General features: G+C 44.1%; 1 long non-coding RNA gene across 1 annotated transcript in view; it reads left to right on the top strand.

Moving 5' to 3' along the window:
• The window catches only part of LOC106506245, a 32,091-nt gene extending 20,436 nt beyond the window's left edge, over positions 1 to 11,655 (top strand). Inside the window, exon 3 of the long non-coding RNA XR_002339493.1 lies at positions 11,505 to 11,655. This is a non-coding gene — a long non-coding RNA (uncharacterized LOC106506245). The remainder of the gene's footprint in view (positions 1 to 11,504) is intronic.

Below are 13,120 nucleotides of genomic sequence, written 5' to 3'. Positions count from 1 at the left end.
CAGGGCAGGATGCCAGTCAGAACCACCTGGGAGTGGTGTTATGGAGATTCCCAGGCTCTGCCCAGGAGACCACTGAACTGGAGCCTTTGGAGGAGGTGGGATGGGATAGTCATAGCTTTTAGAAGGTTCTCAGGTGTCTCTGAGTCCACCGGCTGAGCTGGCTTGCAGGGTGGCATTTTGGCATCTACTGCCAGGACAGGAGAATGCCTCATCAGATAGACTTTGGAGACAGTGTGACATCCGTGATGTTTGACAGTGTCACCTCACTCCCTCAGCTAGTGATCTTGCTGCCTAAGGGTAGAACTTGCCTTGACTGTGTGCCTACTATGTGCAAGGCCTCTGCAACCCTGTGAGTTAGGAATGGCCATCAGCTCCATTATACAGACAGCAATATTGAGGTTGGTTCATGATGCCATGGCTGGAGGGTGGCAGAGCCAGCTTTCAGATGAGGCCTGCTGGCCCCACACTAGCTCCTACCCCGACGCTAGACAGCCTTCTAGACCTGGGTGTCCTGCAGTCCCCAGAGGGGTGTCAGCAAGAGCTGGAGTAGCATTCCAGGTGCTGCTGCTCCTGGGTGAGTGTCCTCAGGCCCTGGCCCCATTATTCTAGGCTACATGGCTGGATCTCAGAGCTGCCGCTCAGACCTGACTCCCCACTTCCTTTACACCTGGTTTCCCGGTAAAAAGTTGGAGACACCTTGGTTTCCCTTTCTCATTTGAGCTTCCACCTCTGAAGGAAAAGACCTTTACCTACGTCTTCTAAAAAAAAGTTTTAAATTAAATTTTATCTGATGCCGTGCTCACTGTAGTCAATTTGGCAAATCAAAAGCGTAATGATGCAGAAAATTCACCCACAATTTTCTCATTCACTGTTAGCACTATCATATTTTTCTTTCCAGGATTTTTCCGCTTGTTTTTCTTTTTCTTTTTCCTTCCAGTTTTATGGAGATATAATTGACGTACAGCATTGTATAAGTTTAGGGTGTACAGCCTAATGATTTGTTCTTTTCCTTAACTGAGCTCATAATATAAACAAAGTTTTGCATTCCGGTTTTGGTTCAATATTAAATCAAAAGCATTTCCCCACATCCTTAAAAGAGTTTTTTGTTAACATAGTTTTCATAGTTGCATTGTGTCCCATCCATGTGATCATTTATTACTTAACCACTTCCTACATTTGGGTTGCTTTACCATTTCTTGCTCTGATGTGAATGCTTATCAGACATCTTTACTGTATCAGTCTGTATCTACATCTCTGTGAGATTATGTAGAAGCAACATCTGTGGGTTATTACCAAGGCTCTTGATACAAATTTGCAAATTGCTTCCCTGAAAACTTGTGCTAACTCATCTTCCTGCCCTTGTGAGTTAATATTTGACCTCAAAGAGATGCTATGAGTCCTTGGTTCTGAAGTGATCCTCCAGATTAAATCGGGGCAGGAAGGACATGGGAGCAGCACATTTGTCCATGATGGGGAGTCCCTGGGGACGTTCCAGCCTCTATTAAGGGAGCACGGGGTCTGTTGGAATAGGAGGAATAAAGCTCACCTTTAGGCAGAACTGGCCGGTCTTATTTGCCTGTTAAGCCTGTTATTTGTAATAGATTTCATTTTAGGAGGTCCATTGCCCACTTTAACGTCAGAGAATTTCACTTAAGAATGGCTTTTAGATTTTCATAATGGTTCTGCTCAGTCACTTAGAGGAGCTATTATTTTAATCTTTCTTTTTAAATGTTCCAAATCTCCATGTCCCTCCCCGATTCAAGATCCAGCCCCAGAGTGCTCGGGGGAGCAGAGGGCGGAGCCCTACTGTTGGTGTTGTCTCTGTACCACCCAGGCACCGGGACGCCCCCCCCCCCATACACACATGCTCATGCATGTGCTCACACCCACTGCACAGCACCAGGGAAAGTCAGCTTGAAGTCTAGCCACTGCCTTGCCCCCTCCCTCCTGTGCCCATGAGGGCGGTGTGTGGGGAGGTGAAGCCCTGGTGGTTTGGAGGCATCCCAGCGGGTAAAGGCGGAGACTGTTCTGTTGGTCATGGGTCCCGAGTCACCCGTGTTCTTGTCAGCATCGCTGCAGGAAAGGTGCCCAGAAATACACTTCCTAGGGTCCCCTTTCTCAAGGTCTGGCAGAGACGGTGGAAGGGAGGCCCTGGTGTGAGGCCTGGAGGTAGAAGAGAAAGGGACCCTGTGCCTGCATGGTGGCAGTGGGTGACAGCTTCCAAGAGCCAGGTGCTCGGGGAATTTGGCGCCTGGACAGTTTATGTGGTCTCCTGGCCCCTTGCTCCCAACCTTCCAGCAGTCGTGAAAGCCTTGAATCCTCTGTGAGTAAGTGGAGTACATCGAGTGGCCCCTGTGTGCCTCACCAAACCCCACTCAAGGCACCCATGTAGGCCTTGATGCTGAGCCATGGGGCCCCTCTGCGAGGGGACTGGGAATAATGTTCTGGATAATTCTTGGACAAATGGACACAGGCTCCCCCCGACCCTGCCCTCTCTGTGGGGATGGGTTCCAAGGCCTCTAGGGGCTCTGGGGCCACTCAGGGAATATTCTAGAGTCTAGGTGCTGAGTCAGGTGGATTTATAGATGGGTTTATCTATGTTTTAAGTTTCCTCATAACGTTGATGAGTATTCTAAAAATATTTCTGCTAAGAAATTCTGGATTGGTGAGCATAGTAATAATGAAAATAGAAGACATAAAAAGTGTCAGAATGGGCACATTTTCTTCTATATTATGGAGTGAAAACATTGCTGGGCTGCTTAGATATTACGTATTTGTATCATGAATAAAATTTTTAAAATTACGTAATTTTAAAATACTTGTCTGTATAATGTTTATCTCACCTATGAAGACGATATTCTCAGTGGGTGTAATTGGCCCAGCAGGTTAAGAGAGAAGCACATGGTCAGCATTCTTGGATAGGGAGGCCCCTCTGTATCTTCTGAGGGTCGAGGTGGCTCTGAGTGGGTCACATGGATGTGGGAGGATGTTAGCTGAGCAAAGGCTCTCTTTATCTTTCCATCGTATTCCCTAACTGGTAGCTTTCTACCAAAAGTTAATTATTTTTGGATATAATTCTATGTTTAGACAACTAAATTCTCATCCTATTCAAATAAGCTTTTCAATGCATCCTCCTGGTTTGTTCCAGGTATACAAATAATAATTTTGCTTTCTTCTTCCCAATTTTGATATTGAGCCACTAGGCCCAGATTGAATTCTATGTCATCGAAGAAAATAGAATTTGAATGCATGTGTAAGCTTATTTTAGAATTTAAAAAAAAGACAGCTTCAAAATTATTTTATGGAGCTAGCGTAAAATTCACTCCAAAACCTGATTAAGAGAGTGCAGAAGTGAAAATTCCTAAACTTTCAGCAAATAAAATTCTAGACAAATTATTTTTTCTTTTTAGGGCTTCACCTGCTACCTATGGGAATTCAGGCTAGGGGTTGAATTGGAGCTGCACCTGCAGGCCTACATCATAGCCACGGCAACGCCTTGACTCACTGAGTGAGGCCAGGGTCCTGAACCTGCTGAGCCACAAAGGGAACTCCTTTTGACAAAATTTTAAAATAATGCAACAACAACAACAAGTAAAATAAAATAATGCAATACAACCAATAGGGGCGCATTCTAAGAATGCAGTAATATTTTACCGCCAGGAAACAACTAATATTAGAAAAAAGAATTGGGAAATAATTTCCTATATTAAAGAGTTCTAAGGAAAATAAAATGCTGTCTGTGATTATCTCCATTAAAGCCAAGATGGGATTTGATGAAAGTATACAGTCACATCTAAAATAGGAGTAAACACTTCCTTCATATAGGGAGACAAAGAAACTCAAACCAGAAACCAGCTTCCATGGCACAAGGGCAGGCTGAAAGCATGCCATTTATTAACGGTAGAAATGGGGTGAAGATGGTCATTTTCATCAGGATTTTCCAAAACTGTCCTGAAAGGACTAGTTAATAGAGCTAGAAATAAAAAGGGTAAGACATAAAAATTGGGGGAGTTCCCAGAGTGGTGAGATGGGTTCAGAATCTGTTTGCAGCGGCTTGGGTTGCTGCAGAGGCACATATTTGATTCCTGGTCACAGCTGCAGCTTGGATTCAATCGCTGGCCCAGGAAATTCCATGTGCTGTGGGTGCATCCATTAACAAAAAAATTGGGAAGAAGGGAGCAAAATTGTCATTATTGTCGTGTGACTTAATTGTGTACCTGACACGAGCAGGAGAATCTAGTGAGAACTTTTTGAAAAATAAGGAAATTCAGGAGTTCCTGTCATGGCGAAGGGGAAACTGAATCTGACTAGGAACCACGAGGTTTCAGGTTCAATCCCTGGCCTTACTCAGTGGGTAAAGATCTGGCGTTGCTGTGGCTGTGGCGTGGCTGGCAGCTATAGCTTCAGTTAGACCCCTAGCCTGGGGCCCTCCATATGCCGCAGTGTGGCCCTAAAAAGCAAAAAAAAAAAAAAAAAAAAAAAAAAAAGAAGAAAAATAGGAAATTCAATAAAATGTCTGATTATGGAATTGACATACAAAAATATTTCCCTATAATAATTCATTGCTATTTTTCTATGTTCTGCATATTTCCCCATATTCAAATTTCATAACTCATATTTTCCTGGAAATTCATTGATTTCTTCTGGGTTTCATATGCATTTGCATGGATTTGAGTAACGTGCTTTTGTTATGACATCAATTTTTTCTGTGGTTATTTCCCATTCTCACTTCTAACTTAGGGCATTTTGCTTTTTCTTTTTTTCTTGATCAAATTCGTGTGTTGCAAATTTTCTCTTTGCTACTCCCCATCTATTTTTCTGCCCTCTTCTGCCCCATCTGGTTCCAGGAGGCCAACTTGTGTGTCTCCTGAGCAGCCTTGCTGGCTGGCACACAGTGTCATGGCCTTTCTAGCCCCAGCCCACCTCAGCACCTGCCCTCCCTGGGCTCATACCTCTAACAGCACATCTTTCCCTCACTTCTCCAGTCCCAGGAGTTGGTCCCCAGGTGCCCTTCTTCCCTGTACCCTGTCCACGCCTCTGTGAGCAGTGGGCCATTGAGATCTGCAAGTGTCACCATTTGTGAATGTCCCATGGGCACTGAAAAGATGGGAACGTCCCATTGGCAGGGCAGAGTCTAAAACATAGTGATTCATTTTTTGTTATTGGCCTCCCCTCACCTTAATCGTTTGTCATTGCATTACTGTGGTGGATTGGTGAAAGGCAGAGAGAAGTGAGTGCTGTCTTTTTGCTACTGTTGTGTTTCTATTTCTCCATGTATTTACTGTAGTTTTTCCTATGCATTTGGCACCGGATTCGTTGGCACATACGTTTTCCTGACAGTTAGAGCTTTATTGCATATTATCCTCTTTATCATTATAAAGCGTCTTCTGCTCCAGAATGCTTCCCTTGAATTGTCTTGATGGATTGTATTTTCATAGCCCCAGTCTTGCCCATCCGTTTACTCCCAGGCTTCTCAGTGACTTTGCTTTCAATACAGCTTTTTTTTTTTTTTTTTTTTTTTGTCAGCAAGTAGATTTTTCAAATATAATCTTTATGGTGTGCGGTTATCTAATTACACTTATGGATATATCTGTCAAGTTTGATCTCAGTTCTATTGTCTTTTTTATGTTATGTTACTGTGCTAATGTTTTCTGTGTGTGTGTGTAGTTTGTATGTTTTCTGCCAGTAAGATAGAAGTTAATTGTCTTATTTTTTAGCTATATATATATTTTATTTTCTTTTTTATGCCTGCATCTGCGGCATATGGAAGTTCCCGTTCTAGGGTTCCAACAGGACCTGCAGTTGCTAGCCTAAGCCACAGCTCATGGCAACGCTGGATCCTTAACCCACTGAGTAAGGTCAGGGATCGAACCCAAAACCTCATGGATCCTACTGGGGTTCTTAACCTGCTGAGCCACAATAGGAACTCCCTATTTTATGTTTATACAAATACTGAAAACTCCATTTCTTTCTTTGTCAACCTTCAGACAGTAATTACAACCCATTATGAAACATGAGAAAAAGAAAAGATTTAGATTTTTTTTTTTTTTCAAATGCCTTTCCTGCTCATACTTCCAGCTCTGGTGAGTTTATAATGTCAGAATGTTGACCTGCTGGAATCGTATTTTGAATCTCTTTAGCCCTGGTTGTGTGAGTTACCCACTGCCAGGCCATCTCTAGTTCTTGTACCCGGCATCTCCCTGTTTGCCTTGGCTGCCTGGATGTTTTTAGGACTTTCGAGAAAAATTCATGTGTGCAATAGTTTGGATACTTGCATATTTGAGGTTGCCTATTGCTCAACTTGGCTTAGTGTACATTCCTTTGTGGTTTTCTGGAACTTAGTGGTGGTGGGAAAAATCTGAAAGCAACCAGATTTCCTTCCTTGTAAGAAGTTCTTTTTTTTTTGGCTGCACCATGGCATATGGAAATTCACAGGATCAAATCTGAATTGCATCTGAGACCTATACCCCAACTGTGGCAATACTGGATCCTTAACCCACCACACCGGGCCAGGGATTGAACCCCAGCCACAGCAGTGACCTAAGCTGCTGCAGTGACAACACTGGACCCTTAACCCTCTGTGCCACAGTGGGAACTCCAAGACTTTCTTTTCTTTTTTTTTTTTCATTGATTAAGCTTACTAGAATATGTTTTAGTATTGCTTTTCCTATATCATTTTCTTCTGAAATATGCAGTACCCTTTCAATCTGCAGATACAATTCTCCCTTTTTTCCAGAAGTACTTCCTTCTCATTTACCTTTGAATATTTTTTATTTCCATTTGGTAGGTTAGCTATTTTAGGGATACCAATTATCCATAACTTTGCTATTTGTTTGCTCTACATGCCCACTGATTTAAAAAAATTAATCATTTTTTCTTTTCATTCTGCATTCATTTTGATTATATTCAGTATTTCTTCTTTGCCAGAAATCCACCTTGCCTTTCCTTTGTTATTTCTAGTTTATTTATTGGCTTGAAAGGACTCATCTCTTTCCTTATCTCTTTAACCTCCCCTTGTTATGCCATTACACTATTTTAATCATTTAAAACATCTGTAACTCCTCTGTAGTGTAGCGAGCCCTTCCACATTCATTATCTCATGTAATTATTATGGTAATTTGGAAGAGCAGGTATTTACTATTTTACCCAACCTTTTTATTATAAAAATTTTCGGAGTTTCCGTCGTGGCACAGTGGTTAACGAATCCGACTAGGAACCATGAGGTTGCGGGTTCGGTCCCTTCCCTTGCTCAGTGGGTTAACGATCCGGCGTTGCCGTGAGCTGTGGTGTAGGTTGCAGACGCGGCTCGGATCCTGCGTTGCTGTGGCTCTGGTGTAGGCCGATGGCTACAGCTCCAATTGGACCCCTAGCCTGGGAACCTCCATATGCCACGGGAGCAGCCCAAAGAAATAGCAAAAAAAAAAAAAAAAAAAAAAAAATTTCATCTAGGCATACCTAAGTTCCAGCAACATTGTCCTATACTAGCTTTATCATTGTTTCTCCATCCGTCCTTCTTTCCATCCATCAGTCCTTCTAATTTCGGATGCATTTCAAAGTTGCAAACATCAATACACTCCCCCTTACACCCCAATGTGTTAGCAGAGTTGTCTATTTTTGAGTTTTTTCTTAGCCTGCTGGGCAGAGCTGTCCCCTCCAGACTGCTGGGCAGAGCTGCACCCAGAGTGCCCCCTCCTGGCTTTGGGGAGGGGTGCCACCCCAGCACTCAGCGTCTCCTGAGTCTCCTCTCCTTCTGTGTCAGCCCTGCCATCCTGCCTCACATAACACTTTCTGTGATTATTCAGTTGGTGCCTTAGCCCCTAGGAGCTGTGCTACCATGCCAATTCCAGCTCATGATCCATCTTTCCTTTTCCCCTTTACTTTCTGAAATTGATCTTACAGATCTCAAATTCATAATAGATTAAACTAAGTCTTATTCACTTAGTAGTTCTTAGATGTGGCATAAACATACCTGGTTGCTATAGGAGCGAGGCTGGGATGGCCAGTGAGCTCACTGCTCACCCTGTCTGTTCCAGCACCACAAGGCTCCTGAGCATGGGTGATGGTCCACTGTTTCACCACCTCTGAAGAGCCAGGAGTTGGGGTGCCGGCCCTGGGCGCAGACGGTGATGGAACTGCCCTCCTCCCCTGCTCTGAAGGAGGGTCTTTCTCAGCCCACTCAGGAGGCCATTTCGGTTCACAAGGGGACATGCCAGAGAAGAAAAGGGGAAGAGAAAGCACTGTCCTTAGCTCAGGTGGGGGTCTCATCCCAGGAAAGCGTCAACGTGAGATAAAAGACAAGCAAATCTAGGAGTTCCTGTTATGCCTCAGCAGTAATGAACCCCTGAGGACGCAAATTCCATCCCTGGCCTCACTCCGTGGGTTAAAGACCCAGCATTGCCATGAGCTGTGGTGTAGGTCATGCAGACATGGCTCAGATCCCATGTGGCTGTGGCGTAGGCCCACAGCTGCAGATCTGATTGGACCCCTAGACTGGGAACTTCCATATGGTGCAGGTACGGCCCTAAAAATGCAAAAAGAAAAAAAAAAGGACAAGCAACTCTAGAGAGAAATGGTCACAGGACGGGACCTTGTGTTTCTTAGAAGAAAACATCTACAGTGGCCAATGGGCGCAGAATAGTGGCTCAACTGTGACCTCTGGAGAGTTGCCACTTAACCAAAGAACTCTGCTGGAAAGAGCATGACAAGGAAAGAGTGACCACGGCGGGTGACACAGAACCTCATTCCCCATTAGGAGGATTGTTCTGATTTTGGAGGCCAGATGGACCTTAATAAAACTGAATAAGCATCAAACCTATAATCTAGAAATTTTCCTGCAAGGTACTCTTCCTCTGGGAAAACCTCGTGCAAAGAAGTAAACATAGCCCGTGAGTTAAACACTGTTTACAGCAGTGAAAATTCACAATGCCCACAGGAATTGGCTGAATAAATCATGCTATATTCACATACACACATTCTAACAGCAATTAAAATAAACGAGCTAGATTTTTAGGAATTAAGCTCAGAGAACTTTGAGCTGTTGTATGAATACAGTGAATGAAGAAAGCATGTTTCAGAATAATAAATTCAGTAGGGCTTTATGTAGATGGTAAAAACAATAAAACTTTGCTATACTGTCCTTTTGATTAAAAAAAAATTTTTTTTCTTTTCATGGCCATACCTGTGACATATGGAAGTTCCCAGGCTAAGGGTCGAATCGGAGCTGCAGCTACAGGCCTACACCACAGTCGCAACAACACTGATCCAAGTCACATATGTGACCAACACTGCATCTTGTGGCCACATTGGATCCTTAACCCACTGAGTGAGGCTAGGGATTGAACCCACATCCTCATGAATACTATTTCATGTTCTTAACCTTATGAGCCACAACTCCTATCTTGTGTGTATTCATGGAGCAAAATAGGGCCATCAGGATGGGAAGAACATAGACCAACTTTAGATAGGGTTTGCTGGGTGGGCCAGGGAGAGGAAGCGGGGCTGGGGGGCAGGTACCCTGCAGACTCAATCGTAGCTATATGGTTTTAGTGCTTTAGAAATCTTGTAGGCATTTATGGAGATGTTGACATCTGTTAATTGTGGGTGGTGGGTACACAGGCAGTTGTAGTTCTCCTTGTAATTTTTCATATTCTTGAAGTATTATGCTTTCTCCTCCCTCATTTAAGTAAAAAGGCCCTGGAGCCCTTTTTGGTGGGGGGCAAAGAGGCCAGGGCAGCAGAGCAGGTCACTGAATTGCTGGATGGCTGTGTGGCCCCTGCTAGGTTATGAGCCCGTGAGCCCAGGACCAGGGTAATTCACTGTTGATTCCCTAGCATGGCCCGGGGCAGAGCAGTAGACACCCAGGTCATCTTATTTGGGATGAGCAGAGCGGTGACAGGGGTGGCATCCCCTTCACTCCTGTCTGCCAGGAGCACCTCGGGATGTGGCTCAAGGGGCCATCCACATGCCTGTTGAATGGACAGGGTGTGGGGCCGGGTCCTGCAGAGGGTCTGTTCCCTCCTCTTGGGCCCCAACCATGGAGGTCTTGAGAAGGAGTGAGCCTAGCTAGAGAGGGGGCTCTGGAGGGGTGCCTGCATCTTCCCTGGTCTAGGCCTCTGTGACAGACCCCAGAGGAAGTGGTCCCAGAACCATGAGTCCTCATCACTCTCCCTGCTTCAGTGACATGGGAGCAGAGCTCCAAATGCTTTAAGTGCCTGCCATGGGATTAGGTTTGGGAAGAAGGACCAGCAACAGGAACTCCCACCCCATCACAACAGCATGACCCTGGAATTTTGCATGCAGAATGTTCTCAACTCTGAGGTCCTCCATCAGGATGCTGATTCCAGCAAGTAGCCAAGGGATCAAGAAGGAATGACCTTGCATGATGTTCAAAAGTAAAGATATTGGTGCCTTCACCCTAGATCCCTGGGGAGGGTGTTGGCAGGTACTTCGATGAGCCAGCTCTGGGTGGCTGGCAAGGCCAGGAGAGCCTACTTGGGCTCTGTTTGCGATTGTGAGTTCTGATTCTTTTTTTTATGGCCACACCTGAGCCATATGGTAGTTCCCTGGGCCAGGGATTGAATATGAGGCGCAGATCCTTTAACCCACTGTGCTGGGCTGAGAATCAGACCCGCGCCTCCACAATGGCCTGAGCTGCTGCAGTTGGATTCTTAATCCACTGCGCCACAGTGGGAATTCCCGTTTTTAAACTAAATCCTCATGCACCTTATTGACTCATTCGTTCAAGAAGTTGGACTCTATTTCATGTCGCCTCTGGGCCAGGCCCTGTGCTAGAAGGGCTGGAAGGACTCACAGGGGGTCCCCACCCTGTGAGCTCCCTCTGGGAGCTGGAAGTCATGTTAGGTTGGGAAGAGCTGGGTGGGGCCTGAGGGGGCAGGGGGTGCTGCGGGCAGACTCCAGAGCAGCCTATATGTCAGGGCCAGGTGAACTGCAGGCTCCAGGAGTGTGTGTGTGTGAGAATGTGGCTGGTGGGGTTGGGGGGAGGGTTGCCTGAGAATGTGCGTGCATGTGTTTGCTGAAAAAGTGTGCATGTGTCTGGAAGGACCTTGTAACTCAGACTGGGCTCCTGTGGGTGGGGCAGTCACAGAGGGCATGACAGGGTCAGGGTGGCTGGGCTGGAGGGTAGGGCAATGTCAGAGGACATGAACTTGAGTCAGGTCCTTTCCTGGTCTTTCATGGGGGTCTGGGCTATGCAGGTTCAGAAATGACATGGGGCCACTTGGACTCCGGGCAGCATGGGATATCCAGTTTCTGGTAAACATGGAATTGGTTCCTCCCTGACTATGGAAGAGGGACAGAGATGAGTTGCAGAGGGCAGGGAAGATAATGGGATGATGCTGAGTAATGGAGGCTCATTCCTCATAGGGACCACAGGGCACCAGGGCTCATGGGTGGCCCAGTGAGGAAAACTATCACCAAATCAATGAAACAGGTCTCTTGTTATATTCGGCTTGTGAGGGATACTCTTTTTTTTTTTTTTTTTTTAGGTTTGACGAGGTCTCTTACTTTGAAAAGGGTCAGCTTTGGAAAGGGCCAGAGGTGATGGAAAAGTCAAGCTGAGAAATCTTACTCCTGAGCATCTATCTGGAGAAAATCATAATTCAAAAAGATACATGCATCCTAATGTTCATAGCAGCACCATTTACAATAACCAAGATATGGAAGCAACCTAAGTGTCCATTTGAGATGAATGGACAAAAAAAGATGTGATACATATATACAATGGAATATTACTCAGCCATGAAAAAGAATGATTAAATAATGCCATTTGCAGCAACATGGATGGACACAGAGACTCTCATACTAAATGAAATAAGTCAGACAGAGAAAGGCAAATACCATATGATATCACTTGTATGTGGAATCTAAAAAAAAAAAAGATAAAAATGAATTTATCTGTAAAACAGAAATAGACCCATAGACATAGGAAAACTTATGGTTACCAAAGGGGAAAGTAGGTGGGGAGAGGGATACATCAGGAGTTTGGGATTAACAGAGATGCACTACTATATATAAAAGAGATAATCAAAAAGGATCTAGGGTATAGCACAGGGAACTATATTCAATATTTTGTAATAACCTATAAGGGAAAAAAAATCTGGAAAAAATACATATAACTTGAATCACTTTGCTGTATATCTGAAATTAACACAACGCTGTGAATCAACTGTACTTCAATACAAAAAATAATTAATTATAAAAAAGGGAAAGAAAGAAAAGGCAAGATTAGAAGGGCACACGTGCCTGCCAAGATCCAAATACACTTCTCCAGGATGTAGTGAATTCAATAAAGAAAGAGACCCTCAAACTAAGTAATTAGATTGGAGGATAGGAATATAAATCTGGGCCCAAGTGAAGATAATTCTGTTAGCTTTTATATATAACACAATTTATGTTTACTTAAAAAAAAATCAATGTCAATGCACTCTTTGTGGATGCTTGTACCTTCCTTCTCATATTTGGGCATCGCCCTTGTCCATAAACCTCCAAGCAGCGTGGTGTGGCAGCGAAAACACCAGAGAGGACTCAGACTCATTTCTGGTCCTGCTCTCTGACCCTGGGCAAGCCCCTTGACCTTCCTCAGCCTTGATTCCCTGTTGCTAAAATGAGGGTTTTCATTAGATAATCTCTGATGCTGATGAAATATGCCATGTGCAGGATGCCGCTTGATATGTGACATAGTATCTGGATGTGTTTTGCCCTAGAAGTTAAATAAAAAACAAACATAAACATAGAATAAAATAGGAGTAGAAATGCGATTCTCACATCATTTAATCTCAAAAGTTGCATTTCCTGAAAGTCTGGTTCTTTTTTTTTTTTTTTTTTAAGAAACACTGCTGCCAAATCCCAACATTCATTATTCACTCTTGATTTTCACCTATGCCTGAACTTCAATAGCATGCTTTGCTTTCTACAAAAGCCCAGAGGCATGAAATGGGTTAGCTCTTGGAAAACTGGGAGGTGAGTATATTTTTCTATTGATTATAAAAGTCATATATTTTAATGAGGAAAAATTTTAAAGGACGGAAAGACCTGAAGAAGAAAATAAAAATTGCCTGTAACATTACTCTCCAGAGGAAAGTGTTGTTAATATTTTATGTGC

The sequence above is a fragment of the Sus scrofa genome, chromosome 15 (genome assembly GCF_000003025.6).
Source record: "Sus scrofa isolate TJ Tabasco breed Duroc chromosome 15, Sscrofa11.1, whole genome shotgun sequence".
NCBI lineage: Eukaryota > Metazoa > Chordata > Mammalia > Artiodactyla > Suidae > Sus > Sus scrofa.
This window is presented reverse-complemented; position numbering and strand designations above follow the sequence as displayed.